This window comes from Somniosus microcephalus, chromosome 1 (assembly GCF_052327205.1).
Source record: "Somniosus microcephalus isolate GS21.2 chromosome 1, FLI_Smic_1.0, whole genome shotgun sequence".
Lineage (NCBI taxonomy): Eukaryota > Metazoa > Chordata > Chondrichthyes > Squaliformes > Somniosidae > Somniosus > Somniosus microcephalus.
The window spans coordinates 451253300-451279548 of record NC_140987.1 but is presented as its reverse complement, the minus strand read 5'-3'; positions in this window follow the sequence as shown (position 1 = coordinate 451279548).

Sequence of the window (26249 nt, the reverse complement as noted above, 5' to 3'; positions counted from 1 at the left end):
TTCCGGAACTCCATTGACTCGGGAACAGTACCCGTGGATTGGAGGGTAGCTAATGTTACCCCAATATTTAAAAAGGGGGGTAGAGAGAAAGCAGGGAATTATAGACCAGTAAGCCTTACATCGGTTGTGGGCAAAATGCTAGAGTCCATTATTAAGGATAAAATAGCGGAGCACTTGACAAATGGGGAAAGGATCGGACAGAGTCAACATGGATTTACAAAGGGTAAATCGTGTTTGACTAATCTGCTGGAATTTTTTGAGGAAGTAACTGGTAAAATAGATGGGGGAGAGCCAGTGGATGTGGTGTACCTTGACTTCCAGAAAGCCTTCGATAAGGTTCCACACAAAAGATTGTCATGCAAAATTAAGGCTCATGGGATTGGGGGCAAAGTATTAACGTGGATAGAGAACTGGCTGGCGGATAGAAAACAGAGAGTTGGAATAAACGGCTCATTTTCAGAGTGGCAGGCAGTGACCAGCGGGGTGCCGCAAGGATCTGTCCTGGGACCCCAGCTGTTCACAATATATATAAATGATCTGGATCAGGGAATTGGATGCAATATTTCCAAATTCGCTGACGACACTAAACTAGGAGGAGGGGTGGGCTCTGATGAGGATGTCAGGAGGCTACAGTGCGATTTGGACAGGTTGGGGGAATGGGCGGATACGTGGCAGATGCACTATAATGTGGATAAATGTGAGGTTATCCACTTTGGGGGTAAAAACAGGAGGGTAGATTATTATCTAAATGGCAATAGATTGGGAGATGGGGAAGTGCAGAGGGACCTGGGTGTTCTTGTGCACCAGTCACTGAAGGAGAGCATGCAGGTGCAACAGGCGATTAAGAAGGCAAATGGTATGTTGGCCTTCATATCAAGGGGGTTCGAGTATAGGAATAGGGATACCTTACTACAGCTGTACAAGGTGCTGGTGAGACCGCATCTGGAGTATTGTGTACAGTTTTGGTCGCCCCATCTGCGGAAGGATGTTCTTGCCATGGAAAGAGTGCAACGGCGATTCACCAGGCTGATACCTGGAATGGCGGGAATGACCTACGAAGAGAGATTAAATAGTTTGGGCTTGTACTCACTGGAGTTTAGAAGATTGAGAGGGGATCTCATCGAAACATATAAAATTATGGCAGGCCTGGACAGGCTGAATTCAGAGAGAATGTTTCCAATGGCCAGGGAGCACAGAACCAGGGGCCACAGTCTAAAAATAGCGGGCAAATCATTTAAAACAGACATGAGGAAGAATTTCTTCACTCAAAGAGTGGTGAGCCTGTGGAATTCCCTGCCACAGAGGGCTGTGAAGGCTAATTCAATAAATATTTTCAAGAGAGAATTGTATATTTTTCTGAAGGCTAAGGGGATTAAGGGTTACGGAGAAAAGGCGGGGACGGGGTACTGAACTGGTAAGATCAGCTATGATCTCAGACGAGGATCAGCCATGATCTCATTGAATGGCGGAGCAGGCTCGAAGGGCCGAATGGCCTACTCCTGTTCCTATCTCTATGTTACTATGAATTTGTATCAATGTAACTATCCTCCACTCACTGCATCTTGCTGGAAAAATGATCCTGCTTTTATCGGGAGATGTTGCTGCAGTTTCTGCCATGAGTTCTGTTTGATGCAGTTCATAGATTTTTGCTAGACAAGGGTAAAAATGGATATGGAGCCTACATGATCCTGGGCTTTAAAAAGTAGAGGCATGGGGCAGGATTTTCATTGGGCCGTGGAGGCAGGATTGGAGGCGTGTGGGGGGTAAAAATCACAAAATCGGGGGGCACGAACCCATCCCGCCCCCAACCCGCCTCCATGCCAGTTTCAAAGGAGGCGGATACCCGACCTGTGCTGGGAGCCACCTCCCCGAGGTGGGCAGGGGATTAGTGTCAATTAACTGCCTGTTAACAGGTAGATAACAGACAATTTTTAGCCTAATCCCTATTTTTAATACTGAAGTGTGGGATTCCCGACAGCTCCAAACCAGGCCAGGCCGTCGGGCTGAAGGGCTTGGAGAGGTCGAGATGTCCGGTGTTCAGGTGAGTGATGGGTGCATGAGTGCAGAGGTAAGTGTGTTTGGTGTGTAAAGTGTTTAAAGAAGTTTTTCTTACCTTTACAGCCTTCCTTCCTTCAGGTCTCGGGAGTCCCTCATCTCACCGGCACAGAAAGCAGAGTGGCCGCGATCTGTCAAAAGTTGCAGCATTCAGCTTTCTGTTCCGGAGAGATCTCTAAATCATCCTGAAAGGAAGGAATTAACTTAGAGTGCAGATTGTCAGTGTTTGACAGCTTCAAACAGCTGTCAAATGCTGATATTTCATCTGTCAAAAGGTCTTGACAGATGAAATATCAATCTGTGATGTCACCTGTTGCTGGGTGGCCCTTAATTGGCCTGCTGAACCTGCTGGGCGAGCTCAACAAGGTCAATCAAGTCAAAATTACGTGGGTTGGCTACAACTCGATGGAGGTGGGACTACAACCCCGAAAGTTGTAGTCCCGCCTCCTACCCGCCTCCTCAGTGAAAATCCAGCCCAGGGAGTACAAAAGCAAGGAAGTTATGATGAATCTTTATAAAACACTGGTTCAGCCTCATCTAGAGTATTGCCACGATTTTCCTCACTTCGGTTGGTCCGTGGCTGGCGATGTCAGTGGCATGTCCTTACCTCGCTGTCGGTTCCATCCCGCTTTGTGAAATGATTTCCCCTTGATGGGACTCGTTAATCCTGCCCAGCATGTTTCCTGGCCAATTGGAGGAAGTGGGTTTGGTGACGACATTCATGACGCGTCATCAGTTGGTTTCCTTAAAGGTGCCATGGCCAGCTTTGTATTGACATTTGTGCTGTCAGTGTTCTACAGCATTGAACAGCTACAAACACTGACAAGCACTGCACAGAGGAGCACGGCTGCACCCAGGCTCTCCTGTGACTCGATATGATAGCAAAATACTGCGGATGCTGGAAATCCGATATAACAACAGAAAACGCTGGAAAAACTCAGCAGGCCAGGCAACATCCATGGAAAGAGAAACAGAGTTAACGTTTAAGGTCAAAACCCTTCTTCAGAACTGAGAAAAAAGCAGGAAATGAAACAGATTAAAAGGCCAGTTTGGGGGCTGGGAAATGGGGGAGGGGATGAAAGAACAAAAGGGAAGTTTTGGGAGGTGAAGAGATGTTAAGAGATATTCAAGATGAGATGAGATGGTAATAGGACAGGTAAAGAGACGAAAGATGGCTCTAGATGAAGTGTGAAATGTGCTGGCAGAGTGAGAGACAGCTGCCATGTGGGAGAGAGAAAAAAAGGAAAAGGCACAAAGCAAAGGTGTGGATAAAAAATATATAAAAATATAATAGGGGCCGAGGTTATGCTTATGGAGGATGTCACAGCACACAGGGAGGTCCTCTTCCCTTCCCATGAGCGAAAGAGATGTCCCCAGGAGACCAACACAGACTGGTAGCAGATTGTAGAGGAGGGCATAAGCAGGGATGTGGTCAGGAGGACCTGAGTGCAGTGGCACAAACTTTTCAATGATCTCATTAGATCACAAAATGTTATTACAAAGCCACACTCACCTTCATCCTGCCGTGCCTTTCATCACATCCCCATCACTCTGCCTTCCCTACCCTATTCCTGGACATCCTTACTCACACCAACTTACCTTGCACCTCCACCATTCCCTCTCTATCTACATTATCACATCCCCATCTCACCAGCCACCCCTCACACTCACCCTCATCCTAGTCCAATCGTACCAACTAACAACACACAAGGGTAGCCACTTGAGTGTTTTATCCAATGTTCATGTAAAGCTTCTGTTAATGTGCTGTCAAACATTGAAACCTTTATTTTCAACACTTTGCGTTCTTAGACAGATTTGTGTGCACCTTCAGAAGTGGCTTAGTGAGTTGCAGTGAATGGTGAGACCTAACGGCACCCCCGCAATGGTGGTGAGTGTGAATAGGAATGGCTTGGACATTGTAGGGATACTTTATTGTGTTGGTGTGGGGTGATGCCAAACTAGCACATCATGTGGCAGCCAGGGTGTACAGCGCCAACTGAAGTAAATCTGGCCATGGTGAGTCCATCCCTGGCCTCCCAAGCAGCAATGTGGTTGGGTGCTTATGCCCTCTGTCCTGTGCAGCATCAGGTGACTGCGGAGAAGGTTGGTGTTGTAGATGTTCCTGCTGGTGTGCCTGCTGCTGCTGGTGTTGGGGCTGATCGTGGTCCGATTCTGAGGACCAAGGTGAGACAGTATAAAGGGCACCCATGCTGATGTAATAGATAGCAGGTGAAGTAGAGATGACAGAAGCATTCTGTCAATGGTGAGAATGTTCTTCCAGTGAGGTAAGAGTGGGCGGAGAGTGGAAAGTGGAAAGCCTGCAGAACCTGTGCTGGAAATGGACTGAGAAACAGCTTGTGGCTGAGGAAAGTGATGATCTGTCAGGTGGGAGCTTTTACTGTACATTTGAAGCTGTCAAGTAATCAGCTGGAGCAATGGCCACTGAACTCCTGCCTCAGGTTGGCAGCCATGGTCCCCAAACAACGTGGTTGAAGTTAAAGTGAAAAGGTAAGTTAAAAAAGCCTGTTAATCATCTGTCAACTGGATGCTAATGTGTTTCATTGGGTCACCCGCTGCTGCCTGTCGGGTCTGCTCAGCGCTGACACATCCGACATTGGGAAAGGCAAGTTGCGGCGGGTTGACAGTGGAGTCCTGACCTGCTGTCAAAAAGAAACGCTTTTCCACCCTACCTGACATCGATCCCGCCTGCTGACCACCCGGAAAATTCCAGCCATTGTGTCCAATTCTAGGCATTTTAGGAAGGATGTGAAGGCCTTAGAGAGGGTGCAGAAAAGATTTACAAGAATGGTTCCAGGGATGAGGGACTTCAGTTACGTGGATAGACTGGAGAAGCTGGGGTTATTCTCCTTAGAGCAGAGAAGGCTAAAAGGAGATTTGATAGAGGTATTCAAAATCACGAGGGATCTAGACAGAGTAGATAGAGAGAAACTGTTCTCATTGGCAGAAGGGTCGAGAACCAGAGGGCACAGATTTAAGGTGATTGGCAGAAGAACCAAAGGTGACATGAGGAAAAACTTTTTTACGCAGTGAGTGGTTAGGATCTGGGATGCACTGCCTGAAAGGGTGTTGGAGGCAGATTCAAAAGGGAATTGGATAAGTACCTGAAGGAAAAATTTTTGCAGAGCTACGAGGAAAGGGCGGGGGAGCGGGACTAGCTGAAGTGCTCTTGCAGAGAGCCGGCACGGGCTCGATGGGCCGAATGGCCTCTTTCTGTGCTGTAACCATTTTATGATTCTATGATTCAATTAAGGGTTGTGGAGGAAAGCACTCGTACAGCTGCAATCACCTCATGTTTTCTCACTTTAAATATGCTTAAAACAAACAGAATAACCAATAGTAATATTAGACTTTTGTATATTTGAGGCAAATTTTCCAGTTATTAAAAAAATTATTCTCTCGCAAATGATTCAAACTTATTTGCTGATACAAGGGTCGCTGGAAAGTTACACGACTAACAAGCAACTGTGTGAAAAACAAGATCACTCAACGTCCTGCCTCTGGCGTAGAAAAGCTTAGGACTGCGAAGCAAGACAGGGACGATAGCATGGTGGTTATATTACTGGACCAGTAATCCAGGGCTTAATGATCCAGCAACATGTAGTTCAAATCCCACCCTTGGTGAATTTATAATGCAGTTAATTAAATAAATATGGAATAAAAAACTAGTATCAGTAATAGTTACCAGATTGCTGTAATAAACCCATCTGGTTCACTAATGTGCTTTAGGGAAGGAAATCTGCTTCCCTTACCCAGTCTGGCCTATATGTGACTCCAGATCCACAGCAATGTGGTTGACTCTTAACTGCCCTCTGAAATATCCTAGCAATATCACTCAGTTGTTAAAAGAAGTATACACGGATTGCAGCAGTTCACCACCACCACCACCTTCTCAAAGGCAATTAGGGATGGGCAATAAATGCTGGCTTTGCTGGCGACTGCCCATATCCCAGGAATGAATTTAAAAAAAAGCAAGAATAGAATATCAACATCCTGTGGAAATTAACAGAGTGGAGGAGGAGCTGATCATTGCACTTCAATAATGCAGAGAAGATAAAACAGCCGTTGACACAGACAAGCCAGCAACAAGTATGGCAAGACAGATGTTGCTTCCTTTGGGGTTGAGAGTGGATTTCCCTGATTTTTTTTATCTTCCATGGAAGAGGAAGAATTCAACAGACAACAGATGTGAAATGTTGTTTGAGCGTCCCCGGGCAACAATGGCCATAATGTATCTACGAGAAAGCAGAAGCAGTTTAAATTATGAAGCCAAGATTCTTCGCAGCGAGAATGTTTGGAACGGAACACTTCCTGTGAACAATAACCGAAGTGCTGCGTGTAGGGTTGAGAAATGATTGATATGTATAATTCCCTCGAATTAACTGAATTCAATTCAAGACTTCTTAAATACACTGGAGACCTGAAAAGATCAACCGCAGGTTTCAAAATAAAAATCGGTCAAGTTCCTAGCGAGGAAGGGATTATTAGACTAATCCTTCAAAGGTTTGTAGTGCAGTGTTTATAATGGTATTCAATGTGTACCTATGGGGTGGGACAGGATTATAAAACTAATCCCTGGCAGTCCAGTGATATCATGGGAGATAGTTCCTCTTCACATCCAGCTTAATTATGAATTTGCATTTGGAAGAATCCAAATCTTGGATCGTGCATCTGTAAATTTAAAGTCCTAATTGACGCAGGTACTGTACATGTGTCTGTTAATACCAGGGATAAAACCAATGGCAAATATAACTACTTTGGATATATTCTCAAAAATTATCACGATAGGACTAATGAATCGACAAGATTTTGCATTTTTATAGCTCCTTTGACATAGGAAAACATCCCAAGAAGCTCGAAAGGTGTGCAGTCAGACAAAATAAATTGACTCCGAGTCAAAGAAGTTGATATTAAGAGGGCTGACGAACACCTTGGTCAAAGAGGTAGGTTTTATGGAGTGTCTTAAAGGAGGAGAGGGAGGTGGAGAGGCGGAGAGGTTTAGGGAGGGAATTCTAGAGCTTCGGGCCTCAGCAGCAGAAGGCACGGCCGCCAATGGTGGAGCAAGGGGAGCGGGCGATGCACTAGAGGCCAGAATCGAGGAGGATCCTTGCGATGACATTCCCTGTGGCAGACAGCAGGGAAGCTCCTCTTTAATTACCGCAATGGGACTTGTCACCTTTCTTGAAGATAGTCACAATTACGGCATCTCCTCTTTCCAGATAAGAGAAATTAGTTCATGAATTCGCGCCGGTAGTGCTTCTCCGCCATGCTTTAGTGACTCGGCAGGGATTCCAACTGCTCCTGAGGCCTTGTTGTTCTTCAGTTGACGGATGGCCTTTTCAACCTCATGCCGGGCTAGGGTTGTTCTGGGATGGTGGCGGGTAGCATGCCGTAGGATGGAGTTGAGGACACTCGTGTCAAAGACAGAGTCTCGGTTAAGGCAAGAATCGCAAGAATCCTCCTCAATCACCTTCTCCCAGTGGCCGATGAGCTCCTCCCTGAGTCGCAATGCGGATTCCGCCCACTAAGGGGCACAATGGACATGATCTTCACCGCGCGTCAATTACAAGAGAAATGCAGGGAATAGCACCAACCACTGTACATGGCCTCTTTGATCTCACAAATGCCTTCGACACTGTCAACCGTGAGGGATTATGGAGTGTCCTCCTCAAATTCGGCTGCCCTCAAAAGTTTGTCACCATCCTCTGCCTGCTTCACGACGACAAGCAAGCCGTGATCCTGACCATGATTGAGGGAACAGAATAAAGAGAATGGGGAGGGAAATGACACACATACACATGCGAAAAGAAATAAAACAACCTGTAAAGTCCTTAAGTGGAGAACAGGAGATGGTAAAATGGCAGAACTGATATCAGCATGAGGGAATAGCAGGCATAATGAGAAAAATCAAAGAAATAAAATATATTTTTGACATACAGAGAAATTATATTATTATTTTTATATTATTTATTCATTCATGGAATTAGGTCATCGCTGGCAAGGCCAGCATTTATTGCCCATTCCTAATTGGCCCTTGAGAAGGTGGTGGTGAGCCGCCTTCTTGAACCGCTGCAGTCCGTGTGGTGAAGGTGCTCCCACAGTGCTGTTAGGGAGGGAGTTCCAGGATTTTGACCCAGCGGCGATGAAGGAATGACAATGGCCCAGTAATTCCGTTCCAAACGCGTGAGTACGGTCGGGGTACTCAGGCGTCTGGCTGGAGGAAATGCCGGTTTTCAGCATGCACAGCGCATGCGGGGAAAACCGGCATTTCCTGTCCTCTGAACGAAGGGGTTCAGAGGCACAGCGCGTGCGACTGCACAGGCAGCGCGTGCGCAGTGAACTTCGTCGATTTCATTCATGGATTCGGTGAGATTAAGTCCTTACAACTTACACGTGAAAAAAGCATGTGTAAAGTTGCTCCAGAGGCTGCGGAGGAAGATATATTTTATCGTGGAGCTTCTGAAAGGCAATATTTTTGTTTGGGAAAGGGAGGAAAGTTATTTTAAGAAATGATGAGGTAAGTTTTAAAGTTTAATTTTTTTTTTTAAAAAGGGTTTTCAGTACTGTAGGTAAAAGGAGCAATTGTGGCTGTGTGAATTGAATTTGCTGTGTTTATTAAATGTGAAAATGACTGTTCTAAAATGAGTAATGTAACATTTCCAACATTTTTAAGAAAGAAGCTTCATCAGTAATATATTCTTTTAAGTAATTATGTATGTATGTCTGTATATATTCCTTTACGTATATGTATATATTCCTTTACTTATGTGTATGAATGTATGTATTTAATTATGATTTTCCAATAAGTTACTTTCTCTGAAAGTCATAATAAAATACATACATTCATACACATAAGTAAAGGAATATATACATACATATACGCAAAGGAATATATACAGACATACATACATAATTACTTAAAAGAATATATTACTGATGAAAAGTTTCTTTCTTAAAAATGTTGGAGTAATTTTCACATTTAATAAACACAGCAAATTCAATTCACATAGCCACAATTGCTCCTTCTACCTACAGTACTGAAAACCCGTTTTAAAAAACAAAAATAAACTTTAAAACTTACCTCAGCATTTCTTAAAATAACTTTCCTCCCTTTCCCAAACAAAAATATTGCCTTTCAGAAGCTCCACGATAAAATATATCTTCCTCCGCAGCCTCTGGAGCAACTGTACTCATGCTTTTTTCATGTGTAAGTTGTAAGGACTTAACCTCACTGAAAGCATGAATGAAACCGGCGAATTTTACTGCGCACGCGCTGCCTGTGCAGTCGCACGCGTTCTGCCTCTGAACCCCTTCGTTCAGGGGACAGGAAATGCCGGTTTTCCCCGCATGTGCTGTGCATGCTGAAAACAGGCATTTCCTCCGGCCAGACGCGGGAGTACCCCGACCGTACTCACGCGTTTGGAACGGAATTACTGGGCCAACATTTTACATGTCAATAAAATGAAAAATTTAACAATTGCACGATTTGCCCCCTCGCATCTGCGACTGAGGGTCCAAGGAGGTGCATTGCGCAAGAGGTCATCGTCGTACATATCCTCACACTGTTCCCTTTCGGGAACTGTATGAAGTGGTGGAAGGATTTCTGGCCACGTTAACGCTCCTTCCGTGACCATAACCATCTTCATACCAGCCATTAGGGTGGTTAGTCCTATGGCGTGAGGGTTTTACGGGCTCCCACAACCCATCTGAGGGGGGGGGGCACCCACACCCGCGGACGCAAGTATCCCGCTGGATGTCCACCCAGAATTTATAGTTGGAGCTCCGACTCCACTTGCCGGGACTGTCTGGAGTGGGGTTCGAAACCCGACTCCTTCTGGCCCAGCGGCGGGGATGCTTACCACTACGCAAAAGGCCCACTCTGCACAAAAGGTGACACCCATACGTTTCCTGCACCTTTTCCCTCCCCGTGACTGGAGCCCTATGCTGCCACTTGAAAGACCAAGCTATCATCTGTCCTTTTTGCGGCGCCTTGGACTTCTCATTACCAATGATGAGCAGGCGCTGCGCCTCCACCTCGTTGAGGAGATTGCTGAGGTCATCATCAGTTCAATTGTGAGTTCTTTTAATGCCGTGAATTGTGCTCATTCCAGCCATTTCACGTTGCTAATCGGAGTGGGCATTTGGCGTAGCAGTAGGATCCCTGCCGCTGGGCCAGACGGGGTAGGGATTCGAACCCCGCTCCAGACAGTCCCGGCAAGTGGAGTCGGAGCTCCGGCTCTAAATTCTGGGTTGACATCCAGTGGGATATTTGCGTCCGTGGGTGTGGGTGGCCCCCCCCTCCTCGTATAGCTTGTGGGAGCCCGTAAAACCCTTTCGCCATAGGACTAACCACCCTAATGGCTGGTTCAAAGATGGTTACGGTCACGGAATGAGCGTTAATCACGGCCATAAATCCTTCCACCACTTCATACAGTTCCCCAAAGGGAACAGTGTGAAGACACGTATGACGACGACGTTGCTAAATAAATAAATGGAATGAAAAAAATTCTTTCAGGGCTTTTAAAAGTCTTTAAATTGCTTTAATTCTGTTTAAAACTACTTCAGATTCTTCAAAATAATGTAAACGTTTTTAAAAGTTTATAAAAGTTACCAAAAGCTTCATAAAAATACCAAAAACCTATTTGATATGTTGCTCTGCATGTAAAAATGCTTTTCAGCTTGTGAGAAACATTGGGGGCGTGTCCTATTAAACTGAGACCTCAAGGGGCGTGTCTCAGTTGCACAGCGCGCGACAGGCTTTGCACTGGCTGCACTCCTGGGCGGCGTGACGTCAGACGCTGCCCGGGATTCTTCTGTTTCAAAAAGGGAGTCCAGGCATCCCTGGAGGTGAACGGCAGGCGCGTCGGGTAAGTGCAGATCGGGGGCTTGCACGCGCGGCAAGCCCCCGACCTGAATTTCTGCCCCAATATATTTCCAAGTCAGGATGGTGTGTGACTTGGAGGGGAACTTGGAGGTGGTGGTGTTCCCATGTGCCTGCTGCCCTTGTCCTTCTGGGTGGTAGGGGTCACGGGTGGGCTGCCGAAGAAGCCTTGGCGAGTTGCTGCAGTGCCTCTTGTAGATGGTGCACACTGCAGCCACGGTGCGCCGGTGGTGGAGGGAGTGAATGTTTCAGGTGGTGGACAGGGTGCCGATGTGTGAATAGCTGAAGAATTTGAGGGATGAGGCAGTTTCGAAGGATGAAAAGTGGCAAAGTCTTGGCTCCAGCAGCCTCAGGAGCCTGGTGGAAGAAATGGTAACAGGTCAACTCCAAGGGTACACACCATCGCACCAGCAAAATATTCCAACGGAAGGGCCCCCTCCCAAGAACCAAGTTGCTCCTTTCCCCGCCACCCCCCACCACCCACTCTCCAACCCCCACCACCAGGAACTCCCATCCCACATCTCGAGCGCTTCCTGCTGAAGCGAAAGTGGAAGATATAGTTAAGGCCTGAAGTGACTGAAGTCAAGATTAAGACTTGTGGGCTGCAAAGTACCATGAGAAACATAAGCTGGAATTGTTTGACAGCAGATATTGAAACAGAAGAGAAAAGTGAAAGAAGACAAATGAAAGCGTCCATTTTCCCACATGTTACTGGGAAAGACAGATCAGATATTTATAATGATTACTATTATGTCCGTGTGTAATTGAGACACGGACTGCAGGAGTTGGTTATAACAGGTCTTTACTGAGTGGAGGCAACCTGGAACTACAATGCAAATGTTACTACACAGGCTCATATACAGGGGTGGTCACTACTGGTAGTGCAGTATACAGGGGCTGCAGAATATAGTTCCTTCTGCAAAGTACATACACTACAAATCCTCCCCTTTTAGCTAAACAGTACATAACATTCGATTAACAATGAAATAACATATTTACAATTACAGTTGCTAGATACATTAGTTAAAGTTAAGCAATTACAAGTTCAGTCTTTGAGGAGGCTTCCTGATTCTGTCTGGATAATGCCTCTTTGGGGTATCAGGTTCTTCTGGCAAAGTTGAGTCGGGATCAATGTCGTTGTTTGGTTCGTCTGCTTCCAATATCACCGATTCTGAGGTAGATGCAATTGGTACTTCGGTTTCATCGCCAGGTGTATCAGATCGTGGTGTGGAGTTGACGTTTCCCAGTGACTCTAGAATTTGGTCAGCATGGTGTCTTACAATGCTCTCTCCAACGTCCATGGTATACATTAGAGGTCCTTGCCATGTACAGATCGTTCCTGGCTGCCATTTCTCTGTGCGGTAGTCCCGGGCCAAAACTGGTTGACCTATCTTAAAACTCCTGGTCGGCCTTTCATTCATATTCTGAAACTGTCTGTTCTCCACATCTCTTCTGATGTTTGGCTTAACCAAGTCCAAGCGGCATCTTAGTCTTCGATTGAAGAACATCATGGCTGGAGTTTGGTTGGTAACCGCATGTGTCGCATTCCGGTAGGCAAACAAGAAGTTATCCACCTTGTGCTGTAGGGGTATATCTTCATTACACATTGCCTTGATAGCCTTCTTGAATGTTTGAACGAACCTCTCGGCCAATCCATTGGTGGCTGGATGATATGCGGCGGATGTGTAATGCTTAATACCATTGTTCTTTAAGAACCTCCGGAACTCTTCAGACACAAACTGTGGTCCATTGTCGGAGCAAATCTGTTCAGGCAGCCCATTCCTGGCGAATATGGTTCGTAAGACTGTGATAGTTTTTTCTGTGGTGGTTGAGGACATTTTTATTACCTCTGGCCACTTTGAATGTGCATCCACCGCAATTAAAAACATCGAGTCCATGAAGAGACCAGCAAAATCAATGTGCACCCTTTGCCATGGAGATGAGGGCCACTCCCATGGATGTAGAGGGGCTTGTGGTGGGGCGTTTTGGACCTTCTGGCATCCTGTACAGCTCTTGGTCATCTCTTCGATTTCTCTATCGATTCCCAGCCACCACACAAATGCTCTGGCTAAGTTCTTCATTTTTACCCCTCCCAGATGACCCTCATGAAGCTCATTGAGCACTCTATCCTTCAATTTGGGTGGAATTACTACTCTGGATCCACACATCAAGGTTCCTCTGCACACTGACAGCTGTTCTCTTCTCGGCGAGAATGCTGGCAGCAGTGGTTCGCCATGTGCTGGCCATCCCTTCACCGTTAAATCATAGACCCAGGAGAGTGTCGGGTCATTTCGTGTTTCCTTTTCTATGTTTGCATTCGTCACAGGGAGACATTCGACTATGGTCGAGTGGAATATCTCCACTGGATCCACTGCAAGTTCTTCTTCCACCGTCGGCAACGGTAGGCGTGACAATCCATCAGCATTCCCATGCTGTTTAGTTCCTTTGTACTCGATGTCATATTGGTGTGCCCCTAGGAAAAGGGACCACCTCTGTAGCCGTTGTGCTGTCATTATCGGTACGCCTTTCTGAGGGTTGAAAATGGAGACAAGAGGTTGATGATCAGTAAGTAGAGTAAATTTCTGACCGTGCAGGTAGTGATTGAACTTCTTCACCCCCCACACCAGGCTGAGGGATTCTCTGTCAATCTGGGCGTAGTTACGCTCGGCTGAAGTTAACGAGCGTGACGCAAAAGCTATTGGCCTCTCTGAACCATCAAGGAATTTATGTGACAGTACCGCCCCAATGCCGTAGGGAGACGCATCACACGCCAGTCTTATCGGTAGTGATGGGTTGTAGTGAGCCAATACTTCTCTTGAAGTGATTAGGTCTTTACTCTTCTGATAGGCCCGCTTACATTCATCGCTCCATTTACATGCTACTCCCGTTTGTAGTAGGGCGTTCAGTAGGTGCAGAATTGTGGACAAATTCGGCAAAAACTTATGGTAGTAATTCACCAATCCGAGGAATGACCTCAGTTGCGACACATTTTCAGGCGCTGGAGCCTTAACTACCGCTTCAATTTTGTCAGGGGACTTATGTAACCCCTCTTCATCAATCACGTGGCCACAATACGATATCTGTTTCTTAAAAAACTCGCACTTGGGGCGATTGGCCCGTAGCCCATGTTCACGTAGTCTAGTGAGCACCTGCTCTAGGTTGGTAAGGTGTTCACTGTCATCTTCACCTGTCACTAGGATGTCGTCCAAGTAACACTGAATCCCCGGAATTCCTTGCAGGACTTGTTCCATCGCTCTTTGCCATATCGCCGGAGCTGATGCTACTCCGAATACCAGTCGATTATACTGGTAAAGACCTTTGTGAGTGTTTATCGTGAGATACTTTCTAGAGGATTCTTCAACCTCCATCTGCAAATATGCTTGTGCTAGGTCAATTTTTGTAAATCGCTTCCCTCTAGATAGTGAGGCGAAGATATCTTCTATCCTTGGAAGAGGATATTGTACTGTGTGAAGGACTGGGTTCACCGTCACCTTGAAGTCCCCACAGATGCGAACCTTCCTTGGCTCCTCAGACTTATTGTTTAACGTTTTCTTCATGACAGGAACGATGGGTGTCGCCCACTCGCTCCAGTCTACCTTAGATAACACGCCTGCATTCTCCAGATTCTCCAGCTCTGCCTCGACGGCTGGGCGAATTGCATTTGGTACCGGTCTTGCTTTGAAAAACTTGGGAATTGCATTCTCTTCTATTTTTATCGAGGCGGTTACGCCTTTAAGAGTTCCCAGTTCTTGTTGAAATACCTCTTTGGTGTTAGCTAAGATTGTTGACAATCGGCCAGGAGTGACGTCATCATCCTTTTTACCAGCCACCGTCAGTGCCTGAATGGAGTGCCAGCCTAAACTTATCTTTCTGATCCATTCACGTCCCAATAACAGTGGTCCACCATCTTGCAGTATGTACATATACAATTTCTGTATTTCCTTGCCGTTGTATTCGACAGGCACCCTTATTTTCCCTCTGGGTATACTTTTTGCCCCGTATACGTCTTCAAGACAATGGATGTCTCTTTCAAGGGTATGTGTGAGAATAGCCGCTCGTAGTCTCGTTGATTCATGATGGTTAGAGCTGATCCTGTATCCAATTCCATTTTGACTTGGGACCCTGCTATCGTGAGGTTGACGCAAATGGTTCGGTGATCCTCTTTTGCGATTACGTTGTGAAGTTTGAGACAGCTTAGTCTCTTGTTCCCGGATTCACTATCGCTCATCTGGTCTTCGGAACTACTGTCCGTCATCTTTTGTACTTTCCTGTATGGTTCCTTAGTAGCCTTTTTGTTGTCGTTGGTCTTCTTCCCAGACCTGCAAACTCGTGCAATGTGTCCCATCTTTCTGCATTGCCTTCATATTTTGTCCTTGGACCAGCTGTCCTTCTGGTCATGGGTTGTTCTGCCGCAGCGATAACATTTTGCAAATCCCCGTGTCATTTCGTGGGTGCCGTATTCCTGTGGCTTTTGCTGTATTTCCACAGCTCCCCTTGCTGCTGCTTCGTACGATACTGCCACGCTGAAAGCCTTATCTAGCGTCAGCTCTTTCTCTGAGAGTAACCTCTTCTGGGTTCCTTCACTCAGGAGTCCACAGACAAATTTGTCCCATAAGTTATCTGCCAGTCCTGCTCCGAACTGGCAGTGCTTTGATAGCTTGCGTAGTTCCGTAAGGTAATCAGCATTGCTCTCATCTTTATGCTGATTTCTCCTGTGAATTTAAATCTTTCTGCTATCAGCAGCGGTGTAGGATTTAGGTGTTCCTGTCGGATAGCAACAATTTCGTTAAAACTCTTCGCCTTCGGTTTGGCTGGAGTAATCAGGTCCCTCAATAAGCCATACGTTCTTGCGCCCATTATGTTTAGCAGTACCGATGCCTTTTTCTCATCGGCTACTTCGTTTGCCTCGCATTATACCTCCACTCTTTCCACATACGTGGTCCAGTCTTCTATTGCATTATCGAAGGCAGTGATATTGCCAGTCTTCGGCATCTTGGAAATCTAAGATGGCGCCTCCCGCGCTTTGCCTTCTTCCCCGATTTAACAAAATGGCGCCTCCCGCAATTTGCCTTCTTCCCCGCTGGATTAAGATGGCGCCTCCCGCGCTTTCTGTCTTCTCCGCTGTTGCTAGCGCTGTTGCTGGCGTTTTATGCCTTGATGGCGACGCCCTATGGTCTTCGTGCACTTCTCCCCGCGCTGCTGCTAACGCCGCTCTCCGTGGTTCCCGTGGCAAACTGCAGCTCCTCGCGGCTTTCTGCGCATTTAATTTTTATTATTTCCCCGTTGTCGGAACAACCCTGCAGGACACTTGTCTCCCTCTTCTCGGGTCTGTACGCTGCCCGGCTTCGTAGCACCGGCCGCGCCCTGTGTGCTCCACCCTCTCTCTCTCTCCTCTTCCCGACAACGCTGCTCGGCCCCGTTGCAAGCCACCCGCTCAAGCTCTAGACCGCCGCAGCCCAGGAAGGATCAGTGTACTACCTGCCACCAGCCCGATTAGCTGAAGCACCATCGACAGGATAACTAAGCCCCACTCTCGACAGCCTCTCCTGCAAATCTTCAACTCCGCTGACTCAAAGGCGGATGCCCACGGTCGACGCCCATTTCTTCTGTTTCTTTCTTCCTCTGGCCTCGACCTCTGATAACTTCGCTTCATGGATAGATCCCCATGAGGTGGTGCAGACTGTAGGTAAGTTCGTATCTGCTCGTCGCCAGTATCATGTCCGTGTATAATTGAGACATGGACTGCAGGAGTTGGTTATAACAGGTCTTTACTGAATGGAGGCAACCTGGAACTACTATGCAAATGTTACTACACAGGCTTACATACAGGGGTGGTCACTACTGGTACTGCAGTATACAGGGGCTGCAGAATATAGTTCCTTCTGCAAAGTACATACACTACAATTACCACTTTGAGGAAGGAGCGAATCAGATAATGGAAGTATTAATGAATTAATTTGAGAGATAATATTGGCCCGGATGTTGCGGTCAGCCGCAAACCAACGGCGCCAGCCCTTCATTACACAGACTCTTAACCACAGACTATCCGTGGGATTTTGCAGTGATTGGAGATACAGAGCAGCGCGGCACCCTCCACTGGGGATCTGGCACGTGTGAGAACAACAACAACTTGCATTTATATAGCGCCTTTAACACAGTAACACGTCTCAAGGAGCTTCGCAGGCACGATTATCAAACAAAATTTGAACAGGGCGTGTCAGATTGAAGAATCCATACTGAGGCATGCAGAGTCTAAACCAGGAAGTGTAAGTTAGAATATTTGATCTGTCACGTGCAGGAGACAGGAAAAACCATCGATTGTTAATAAACATGGAATATAAAGAAAGAAATAAAGAACTTGCATCTCTATCACGCATTTCACAACCTCAGGATGTCCCAAAGTGCTTTACAGCCAATGAAGTGAAGTCACTGTTGTAATGTAGGAAAGGCAGCAGCCAATTTTTGCACTGCAAGCTTCCTCAAGTGGCAATGAAATAAATCAGCAAATAATCGGTTTTAGTGATGTTGGTTGAGGGATAAATATTGGCCCCAGGACACCAGGGAGAACTCCTCCTGCTTTTCTTCAAATAGCGCCTGTTAAGTCTGTGTGTTATAGTGATAATTACTACACAGACTACAAGAGTAAATTCAACAGGTCTTTACTGGTTGGAGGTAGGGACTATACTGAATACAATATTACTACACAGTGCTTATATACCGGTGTGGTCACCACCGGTATTACGTATACAGCAGCCAGAGAAAGTAGTACATCTCTTAAGGTGGAACAGGCTTAAGTTCTCTTAAGGTGGAACAGGTTACATACACCACAATCCTCCCTTTTTAGTTTAACAGTCATATCCCCATTTAACATAACATAATAACATATATACATATATAACTTCAGGTATAACAGTTCAAAGGTTCAGTCTCTCAGGAGGCTTTCTGATGCGGCTTGGATAACGCCTCTCAGTAGTCTCTGATTCTTGTTGTTGAGGTGCCTCCTCTATTTGGTTTCCAATGTATTGGGTGTCATCATCATCAAGTACATTCCCTGCCGTGGTAGATGCTTCAGGTTCATTAACGTCTTCCACAGTTGTCTCTGTCACAACCATGGGTTCGGCCCTTGCTCTCGACTCTACCAGTTGATCCGCATGACGCCTTATCACATTATGACCAATATCTACTGTGTACATCAGAGGTCCTTGTCTGGCCCGAATTGTTCCGGACTGCCATTTTTCGTTTCCATAGCCCCTTGCCAACACTGGTTGTCCTACGTCGAAAGTTCGAGTGGTCTTGTTGTGAATATGCCGAAACTGTTTGTTTTCCACTTCCCTCCGCACATTTGGTTTTAACAAGTCCAACTTGGACCGCAACCTCCTGTTATAAAACATCATGGCAGGACTTTGGTTAGTCACTGCATGATCGGCGTTTCGATATGACATCAGGAACTTGTCGACCTTGTGTTGCAGCGGAATCTGATCATCGTTCATGGCCTTAATTGCCTTTTTGAATGTCTGGACAAATCTTTCAGCCAACCCGTTTGTCGCCGGATGATATGGGGCAGAGGTATAGGCCTAGAAATTGAGTTGACGCCGCGCCAGGGCTTTAGCGCCGGAAATTTAGCGCCGGCGCTAATTCCCTTGCGCGCGCCAAAAATTCAGTAGCGCCGCGCCCAGACGGCTGCCGGCGCTACTGGCGGGCGTGAGTGCCTCCCAATGGGCGCTGAGTGCCGAATTGCGGCGCTAATCCGGCGCTGCGGCACCCGATGCGGTGCGGCAGGCTGGGGAAGTGCAGGCCTCCTCCTCCCGTTAAGGAGGCGCTGCCTTCACCCGATCGCTGGCCGTTTGTTTTTTTCAAAAATGAGCCCGGCACCTCGGACAAGTGCCGGGCTTGCAGGCCAGACGCATCTGTTCCGCGGGGGGGGGGTGGAGGAGTCCGGGGAGGGAGGTGCGGGCAGGCGGCCGGCGGGAAAGCGGCCGGCTGCCGCGCGACCTTAATGCGCCGGCGCTAACTTGTGTAAGACTCGGTTGCCAGAGTCTTAGTTGCGGCTGCCACGGGCGAGGCGGCCGCAACTGAATTTCGGCGCTGGGGCCCGTCGGCATGGCAACCGGGACGCTGCGCACACCGATGACGTCATCGGTGCCGGCGCAGCGCTACCGGTGCAACGCCGCTTTAGGGCCCCAGGGAATTTTTCAACTGGCCATAACTCTGGCGCTAGTCCCTCTAGCGCCTCAAAAGCGGCGCTAAGGCTAGTGAATTTCTAGGCCATAATGTTTTACTCCATTCTTCTTTAAGAATTGTCGGAATTCTTCCGATACAAACTGTGGTCCGTTATCCGAACAGATCTGTTCTGGCAATCCGTTCCTTGCGAATATTGTTCTTAACACCACAATTGTCTTTTCTGAAGTAGTGGTATTCATCTTGATGCCTTCTGGCCATTTGGAATGTGCGTCCACCGCGATTAGGAACATGGAGTCCATGAATGGACCAGCAAAGTCAATATGTACGCGTTGCCATGGGGCTGAAGGCCATTCCCATGGGTGTAGCTGTGCTATCGGAGCTGCATTTTGCACTTTTTGGCACCCAGCGCAGCTTTTCGTTAACTCCTCAATCTGTTGGTCAATACCCGGCCACCATACATAAGCCCTAGCAAGACTTTTCATTTTAACTCCCCCCAGATGACCTTCATGCAGTTCGTTTAAAACTCTTTCCCTTAACTTGGGAGGAACAATCACTCTTGTCCCGTACATCAAGGTACCATGGCAGACGGACAGCTGGTCTCGCCTTGCCGAAAATGCCGGTAACAGAGGATCACCCCGTGTTGGCCATCCTTTCACTGTCACCTCGTAGACTCTGGACAGTGTCGGGTCGTTCCTGGTTTCTCTTTCAATACTTGCATTGGTGACTGGTAAACACTCGATGATGGTCGAATGAAATAACTCAACAGGGTCAACTTTCGTCGTGTCTTCTTCTTCAGGTAGTGGCAGGCGCGACAGCCCATCAGCATTGCCATGCTGTTTCGTACCTTTGAATTCTATTTGATATTGATGTGCCCCTAGGAAAAGAGACCATCTCTGGAGACGCTGCGCTGTCATCACCGAAACACCCTTCTTAGGGTTAAAAATGGATACCAACGGTTGATGGTCTGCCAGAAGTGTGAATTTTTGGCCTGCAGGTAATGATTAAACTTCTTCACTCCCCATACAAGGCTAAGAGCCTCCCTATCGATCTGCGCATAGTTGCGCTCAGCGGAGGTCAATGATCTGGATGCAAATGCGACTGGCCTTTCCATGCCATTTGACAACTTGTGTGAGAGTACTGCCCCAATACCATATGGAGAAGCATCACAAGCCAACCGAATAGGCAGTGTCGGGTTGAAGTGAGCCAACACTTACTCTGAGGTGATCAATTCTTTGCTTTTGCGAAATGCCTTCTTACAGTTTTCGCCCCATTCCCATGGTACCCCTTTCTGTAAAAGAGCGTTTAACGGGTGCAGTACCGTGGATAGATTTGGCAGAAATTTATGGTAATAGTTAATTAATCCTAGAAACGACCTCAACTGAGAGATTCTCCGGAGCGGGAGCCTTTACAACTGCCTCAATCTTGTCAGGAGACTTATGAAGCCCCTCCCGGTCAATGACATGGCCACAGTACGAGATCCGCTTCTGGAAGAACTCACATTTCTGCCGATTTACTCTAAGTCCATACTCCTTTCAGTCTGTTGAGTGCCAGTTCCAAGTTTGCGAGATGTTGTTCATCACCATCACCTGTGATCAGAATATCGTCCAGGTAACATTGTGTGCCTGGAATTCCCTGTAATACCTGCTCCATGGCCCTCTGCCAAATTGCTGGAGCCGATGCCACTCCAAAAACCAGCCTATTGTACCGGTACAACCCTCGATGCGTGTTGATCGTGAGGTATTGGCGTGACTCTTCCTCAACCTCCATCTGCAAGTACGCCTGCGCCAGGTCTATCTTGGTGAAGTGTTTCCCGCCAGACAATGAAGCGAAAATATCCTCAATCCGTGGAAGCGGATACTGCACCGTGTGAAGCACCGGATTAACGGTGATTTTGAAATCTCCACAGATGCGAACCTTCCCTGGATCTCCTGGCTTGTTGCTCGCAGGACGTTTCATAACGGGAACAATGGGCGTAGCCCACTCACTCCAATCTACCTTAGACAGTACACCTGAACGTTCTAGTGCGTCCAGTTCCGCTTCAACCGTAGGTCGTATTGCATAGGGTACCGGTCTGGCTTTAAAAAATTTTGGTTGTGCATGTTCATCAATCTTGATGTTTGCCGTAATTCCTCTCAGTGTTCCCAGTCCCTGCTGGAACACCTCTTTAGCATCATCCAATATTCTGGACAATTGTTTAGGTTTGACATCTGTTTCCCCGGAATCTACCGTTAGTGCCTTCAAGGAGTGCCAGTCCATATTCATTTTCCTAATCCACTCCCGTCCTAGTAGTGGTGGACCTCCTTCAGGTAGCACATATAAGTCCATTACTTGGCTTTCTTCGCCCTTGTGGACCACTTCTACCTCTATTTTTCCGATGGGGTACACTCTTTGCCCCGTGTATTCAGCATTGCTTTCATTCTGCAGCTGCCTTCTGTCGTAAAATTTAAATCGTTCCACTAGCATCAGCGGCGTGGGGTTTAGATGATTTTTCAGGACAGTAACAATCTCCTCGAACGTCTTATCCGCCGGTTCATCTGGTGATACAAGGTGTTTCAATTGCCCGTATGTCTTCGCACCCATTAAATTTAATAATGTTAGTGCTTTATCTGCATCAGGAATTTTATTTGCGTTACAATAATTTTGTATGCGTTCTACATACATGGCCCAATCTTCGATGTCACTATCAAAGGTATTAATGTTCCCATGTTTAGGCATCGTTGCAATTTATTGTATTTTTATGTTATCCAAGATGGCGGCTTCCCGCTCTTGTCGTCGTCCTCCGCCCACAAAATGGCGGTTTTCCCGCGCTTGGCAGTCTTCAACCATCCCCCGACGCTGTCTCCGCTTCACCGCGGCTCTCGCGCCTTCAGTTTCCCCAGACGCTGCGCCTTTTAGCCCGAATGCGGCCCTTATCTCCTGTCGCGATCGATGTCCCCGCGCTGCGCCTCTCGCTCGAAAGCGGCCCTGCCCTTATCTCCGGTCGCGATCGATCTCACCGCCCTTATTCCTCCGTCTTCCCAGCCCCGTCTGTACAGCCAACGCGGTTGACTTTCTGTCGCGTCGCTGCCCGGCTTACCCACCACCGAAGTAGAAAGAAGAAGCTGACAGTCGCTGATGGAGGCTTCGAGGTCAGGATGTCTTCTGCACTCCGGTTTCTCGATGCCTGCCGCTCGACGTGTCTTCCAGTAAGGTGATGAGGGTGGAAACCTCTCTTCGACGTCCTGTCTGTGGACGAAGCCGCCGTGGAAATAACTGCCGCAGGGTAAGAATCGGACTTGTCGCCACTGTTAAGTCTGTGTGTTATAGTGATAATTACTACACAGACTACAAGAGTAAATTCAACAGGTCTTTACTGGTTGGAGGTAGGGACTATACTGAATACAATATTACTACACAGTGCTTATATACCGGTGTGGTCACCACCGGTATTACGTATACAGCAGCCAGAGAAAGTAGTACATCTCTTAAGGTGGAACAGGCTTAAGTTCTCTTAAGGTGGAACAGGTTACATACACCACAGCGCCCAACTGAGAGGGCAGACGGGGTCTTCAGTTTAATGGCTTATCCAAAATTGAGCACCTCCGACAGTGGCATTCTCTCCTCAGTATTGCACCGAAGTGTCAGCCTGGATTCTTTGCTCAAGTCTCTGCTGCCTTTGGTCAAGTTGCTCTGTGTTTACTGGTTGTTACTGGTAGATTTTGTTACCTGCCTAGGTTATTAACTGCTTTGCATTTAGTCCTTGCGAAGTGTCCCCAGATCATCTATTAGGAGAAATGTCCATTATTGGACATACAATTGTGGTTCATGAGAAGGAAGATGTCTTGGACAAAGGTGGATATGCTGAGAGCTCTCGAACAGGAAATGCTGGAGGATGTTTAGCCTCTGGTGTGATGATTCGTAGAATCATATGATGGTTATAGCACAGAAGGAGGCCATTCGGCCCGTCGAGCCCGTGCCGGCTCTCTGCAAGAGCACTTCAGCTAGTCCCACTCCCCTGCCCATTCCCCGTAGCCCTGCAAATGTTTTTCCTTCAGATACTTATCCAATTCCCTTTTGAAAGCCACGCTTGAGAAGCCCCCACCAGCCTTTCAGGCAGTGCATTCCAGATCCTAACCAATCGCTGCGTAAAAAGGTTTTTCCTCCTGTTGCCTTTGGTTCTTCTGTCACTCACCTTGAATCTGTGTCCTCTGATTCTCAACCCTTCCGCCAATGGGAACAGTTTCTCTCTATCTACTCTCTCTAGACCCCTCATTGGAATCGCTAGAGAATGAAATGAATATATCTTTGGTGGGTGGAGAATTGACATTCCCAGATTATTATGCTAAGTAAACAGATAGAGGTTATTTGAGCCAAGAACTATCTTTCTGTCATACATTTTTCTTTGAGTTGTGACACCCTATAAACACACACCATATATAAGAATCCATCAGGGGTGATTTTAACCATACTCGCTCAGCAGAAACCTGGCGGGTGGGCAGTTAAAATCGCCCCGGGCTCTTACCTGTCCGAAAGCCACCATGATCGCAACATCTGCAATTTTAACCCGCTCTCCTGAGGCAGGCAACGAGGACAGACGCCCGGAGCCAACGGGGTCCTTCTTTACATTGGCATGTTGTGGCTTGGTGACAACATCAAGACCCGACTGTAATTTTAACTGAGGCTTAAGCGGGGAATCCACCTGGAGTTAAAATCAGGGCCTTCAACGTCAAAGGATGGGGAGTGTCGGAACAGCCCCGATTTTCGGCTTGTGTGGGAAATGGTCGGGTTTCCCCGAATGTGGTGTTTCTGACTCACATAAAAAAGTGTCAGCCAGCTCCACGCAATTTTCCCTCAAGTGGCCAATTAATTCCCAGCATGTGGGAAGCCTTGCTAATTGTCCAATTCGAGTCAGAAATCCCCACAGTATGATGTCATCATTCGTGGTGCTTTCAAAGTGTCCAGCTAGCTTCTCCACCTCTGCAGGCTTCTCAACCACTCTTGCACAATGGCAGAGGAGCCTGCACCAGCTGCTGCCAGCGGCAGAGGCTGAGCTGCCTTCAAATTCGACGAGGCTTCACTGCAGGCATTATTGGATGGGGTTAGGGCACACAGGGAGGTCCTCTTCCCTAGGTCAGGGAGGAAGAGGCCTCCCACTGACACCAATGCTGCATGGATGCAGGTGTCAGCAGATGCCAACTCGCTGGGAGTCACAAGAAGAACCTTGGCATTACATCTCTAATTCCTTCCTTAACTCCCCCACAGTACCATCCAGAGCCCCCGTCCTCACTGTGGAGGAGGAAGAGGCTGTGCAGCCAGAATCCTCAGAGGAAGCTCCAAACACTGAGGGCGCAGCGTCAGCAGAAGTAAGTGCACCCAGCACCAGCGCAGACACTCACACCTCGGGGGGACCTTCGGGACATAGAGTAGTGTTGTCACCTGGTGTTTCACAGCTCACAAGCGAGCCTCAGAAGATTCTGGAGACAAGGACAGCAGTGAAGAGTCCTCGTCGGAGGGCGCAGGACTCTGCCAGCTCAGCTCATCTGTGCTGCATGTCGACCCTCTGCCTCTAGGTCCATCCGCAAGAGAAGAGGTGATGGATCTCCATGCACAGATGCAGGAGTCTTGGGCAGGTTTTGTCTCCAGGGTCGCTGCGAGTGTGGAGCGAATGGAGGAGTCCATAGCGACCATGAGCAGAGCCTTTGTGGAGTTATTGGCGCATGAATGCATCACCGTGGAAAGGTTAGCAACCTCCATGGAGGAGATAACTCGCCAGGGTACGGAAAACATGGTGAGTGCTCATAAGAGAATGACATCTCTTGAGGAGCGTTGGCCATCTATTGAACAGAGAAACCAGACCTTCATGGAAGTCCTTCTGAGTAGAACTGCCAGTGCAGAAACAGGTCCCCATGGCCCCCTAAAGCACAGCAAGGTGCTCTCAAGCCACTTACAAGCGCTGGCCCCTTCTGGCCTGTGCAGCTTCAGGTGAGTGAGCAGCAGCCTGGTGCTCCTGTTGCTGATCCTGCTGCTCCTGGTTCTGCTGCTGCCGCCTCTGCTGCTGGAGATCCTCTAATGGCAAGAAGGGAAGGAAAAAAAGGCGCCCCATGATTCTCGTAGGTGCCTCCGCTGAGGAAGCGCTGAGTGAGGGTGGCGAGAGGGGCTTCCCAGGAAATCGCATTGGAGAAGTGTGTGAGGCTGCAACCTTCCACAGCTGTGCCCAAGCCTTGAAGAAGTAGCCCCAAACCTGCAACAACAAGGTCCTTCAACATGCAAGTGCTGACCCTTTAAATCGCAGCTTTCCCTGACCTGCAGCTGAGAGCAAGCAAGCCGGCAAGCTTCACGCCAGGTCTCAGCAGCGGGGTTCCCCACAGGCGGGTTTGATGTGGGGAAAGCCCCAAAGTCGCAACGGCCCCGGAAAATCTACCTCAACAAGCTGATAATTGCTTATTAGTGCTCTGACGACCAGTCCCGCCAGCGGCGGCTGGGACTGAAGCGGGTCGCGGGGAAACGGCGGTCCGAAAGTCGGACAGGGCGGGGAATCAGGCGGGGGGGGTCCCGACCCGCTTTTTCACCGATTCCTTATTGGATTTCTTGGTGACTATCTTATATTGATGGCCTTTAGTTTTGCTCTTCCCCACGAGTGGAAACACTCTCTCTGTCAAAACCTTTCATAATTTTAAAGACCTCTGTTTGGTCACCCCTCAGCCTGTTCTTTCAAGAGAAAAGAGACCCAGCCTGTTGTGTATGTACCTTTAAGGGAATAACTGGTCTTAGACTGCAGTACCGGCAGTGACCACCCCTGTATAAAAGGCCCTAGCAGGCTTCTGTAGTTTCAGTTTCAAGCTGCCTCTTGTTCAGTAAAGTACCTGTTAAACTGTTCTCCCGAAGTCCGTGCATTATTGAGGCGCGGACTTTACAGTGGCGACGAGTAAGTTCGAACTCACCTGCAGTGTGGCATCATCTCACGGGGGTCTCGCCTGAATGGAAGGTCCTGGAAGGTCGTAGTCTGAGCAACGGGCGTCGACCGAGGGCAGCCGCCCAAAGAATCTGTTAGATCCGTGCTTCAGTGGATAAATAATCACACGGATGCTGTACATTAACAAATAACAGGTCTTTACTGGAGGAGGGTAATCTCTAG